General features: G+C 30.2%; 1 long non-coding RNA gene across 1 annotated transcript; it reads right to left on the bottom strand.

Annotated features, from left to right (window-relative positions):
* Positions 1 to 1,594: 1,594 nt before the first annotated feature.
* On the bottom strand, positions 1,595 to 2,318 carry LOC134249550 (uncharacterized). Its single transcript, XR_009988309.1, has 3 exons — positions 2,237 to 2,318; positions 1,858 to 1,956; positions 1,595 to 1,641 (listed from the first exon to the last, which is right to left on the bottom strand). It is a non-coding gene; the product is annotated as an uncharacterized LOC134249550 (long non-coding RNA).
* Between the last annotated feature and the right edge of the window lie 1,047 nt (positions 2,319 to 3,365).

The raw sequence follows: 3,365 nt of genomic DNA, 5'->3' as shown, positions 1-3,365 counted from the left end.
ACAAGAGCCGCTCTATTCGAGTCTCATTATTTCGAGGACACTGACCTAGATGATACAGTATTTTTCGACACTCTTCTGTCAGTACACCGTTCGGACTCTCTCGCGCTATGTTTCGCTATGTGTGGTCAGAACTGTCACTGTCTCGGCTACAACTCCCAGATAAAGAGGTGTCATCTTTGTAAATCATGTGATTCAGTGAATACAACTGATAACGAAACTGGGTGGAGGTATTACGATTCAAAATTAGAAGGTAAGGAATATAAACAAATGAAGGCAGATGAAAGAAACAAAAAATAGATGTCTGTATAAGTTGTTTTAAAGCAATATTTGTTGCGATTGACTATTAAGTAATATTTTAATATATTACAAAATTTTCACCTTTTTTTCAATTTTTAGAATTCTACCCTTCTGCAACCACCGTTTTAAAATCTTTACAAAATGTCATCACTTGAGGCATTTCCGCCCTCCTGTGATGTGATAGACTTTTGCAAAAAATGTTATTAATCTATCTTAATTTATACTTAATAGAAAATTATCTTTTAGGTGAATGCTTTTCAGTAGGTGTAATACAAATAATAGTAGTAAGGGGGACAGAGAACAGTCAGTCTACAGTCAGGATGACGTCATGGGTTTTTCCCATAAAGGTCATATGAGGTCACAGTCAAGGGTGGAGTCTACAGTCAATGACGTCATTGGGTTACCTTAGTGCAAAGAGTGAGTCTACAGTCAAGGAGTCTACAGTCACTGACGTCACGGGTTGACTCTTTAAGGGAGAGTCCGCTCAGCAACAGTCTCTTAATTGGTCTAATTTAAGAACATCTGAAGTCATCCTCTGCTTAGCAACAGTCTTGGTATTCGTTTAATTCAGGACCATCTAAACTTTTGTTCCCATATCAACATCCACCAATCCGATCTAATTATAGCTAGGGCTTTCTTAAATGATTGAATACATCTAAACTTTTGTTCCCATATCAACAACCACCATTCCGATCTAATTATAGAGCTTTCTTGTGATTTCGTATAAAAGACCATTGTTTTCCATATCTAATCATCATTTGTATGGTATCTGAAGATCCAGCAAATAGTAAGTAAAGATATTAGAAGAAAGCATTTTTTGCGAACTGTTCTTAAAAGATAACTAATATACTTGTTGTAAATTTTAGTATGTAATAAGATTTCAGTATCATATACAATACTAGTAATACATAATTAAAACTAATTAAAAAGGAATACATGTGAATTCAATATTGTAAAGAGCAAAAAAAACATTCTGTCTATAAAACTCATTTAAAAGGAAAACATGTGAATTCAATATGAAAAGAGCTCAAACATTCTGTATAAGAGAATACAAGTTGTGTATATTATTCACAGCAATTCACGTTGACAACATATTTATAGTGTACATGTATATGTGCACTGATCAAGAAATAAATCACAGAGTTGTAAACCTGACTTTTTTGGGTGGCACCGGTGCAAGCTGATCTTCCAAATTATTCACAATGATTGTGATTTGCTTCACATCATTCGCCATTCTGTTCTCCCAAGTTTCTCAGGAGTTTGAACTGTTCTTCAATGTTTTGAACCACTGATGGCTCCTTAATCCTTTTTTCTAATGTTTGATATTTCTGGGGATATTTTCTTCTACAATAAACAGATTTTCAAAATTAGAGATGATGCTTATATATATATATATATATATAGAGAGAGAGAGAGAGAGAGAGAGAGAGAGAGAGAGAGAGAGAGAGAGAGAGAGAGAGAGATTTAAAATGTTATGATATTTAATTTTTTTAAAGTTATTTTTCCCTTTTTGTAATTAAAACATGTTAATAGATAAAGAATATTAAATAATAATGTTACCTGAACGTGGTCAAAATAGAATTTTCAACATTTTGGAAGTTTGCGAGTTCCTCGTCAACCTGTAATGGTGGCCAATTTGAGTCCATGGCTGGGGAATAACTAAAAATATAGCGTTATTTGATTAAAATATCGATTAAAACATTATTCAATGACATATTAACTTATGTTACTTGATGTAAAATATAGTGTATAATTAATGTAACTATTCTTTAATTTAATCTCTTTTTTATTGTTTTGATCAAATTCATTTTATTAGTATAATATACGAGTTTATCGCAATTCAGTCTTGACAGAGGTTAATGAAGCAATATAAAACAATAATAATATGAGTAGAGAATGAAAAAAAAATTAATACATGTCGTAGTCTAGAAATCATTACCTCTGGATTGGTACCTCCTGCAAAGATGATGATGATGGCTTGTTAACATTTTCTTTGCTTTCTGGGGTGGGAGTGGAAGGCCTTAAAAAAAAATTTTCTGATATAAATTAAACATTAATATATATATATATATATATATATATATATATATATATATATATATATATATATATATATATATATATAAGTAATGGATTTCTTGACATTGTATTAGGACCAAAGAAAAGGGTGTATTTAATTAAGCCAAAGAAAGATAACATTGACAAAAGCTGTTACACTCACCACTTTGAAAGGCCTTCCATTTCTAATTCTTTACCCATCTTCACCCACATTTCTTCAAATTCCTCAAGGGAATTTGCCGAGTTTGTTGCTTCACTGTCAATAAAGAACATTTTGTGTGCAACCAATAGGTGATTTAATGATTTTATCACCAAAAAAAAAACACCTTATAGCTAAATATGACATATCTGTGCTAAAAATAAAATACAGGATTGAGTATAGATAAACATTATATATGTTAATTACCTTCAAATTAAAGTTTTATCCGATTTGGAACTTAAATAACCGCATGTTTCCATAGTTAAATTTACTTTAAACCGTGTATGTTAATTAAATGTGGAGTCGGGAAATAAATCGGTTATTGCTTAAAATTTAGAATATCTTTGAAACGAGATTGATTTAAATCGCGTAATTTACAACAAAGTCTTATCTTTATATAAAGTAATACAACAAGTAGAAAGTACTCTTTAATTTTAATTAGTCTGAACTTTTAAAAAAAGCCATATATGACTGTTATGTATTCTAATTATATAATTAGTATATAAAAATATGTCACCCCCCCCCCCCCCCCCCCAAGAAAAAAAAAGCTTGAAAAAGAATGAATTAAAAAAATTTCTATAAAGTAATAAAATCTGAATTTTTGTTGTTGTTGTTAAAATGTTTTATTGTGAAAGTTTTGTTTGTTATCTAAGCAAAATTCATTAATAAAGTTTAAACAAACCTTAAAATTTAATGAAAACAAAGATTATACTAGTAACTCTATAAAAATTGTAACAAAAATTTGTAAAGCATATTCATATGATTCTCTTTGTCATGGATTTTCGTACAAATGTATCTAATTGAAAGTTAT

This window comes from Saccostrea cucullata, unplaced genomic scaffold (genome assembly GCF_032062105.1).
Source record: "Saccostrea cucullata isolate Sc308-1 unplaced genomic scaffold, CSIRO_AGI_Scuc_v1 ctg17521, whole genome shotgun sequence".
Lineage (NCBI taxonomy): Eukaryota > Metazoa > Mollusca > Bivalvia > Ostreida > Ostreidae > Saccostrea > Saccostrea cuccullata.
This window is presented reverse-complemented; position numbering and strand designations above follow the sequence as displayed.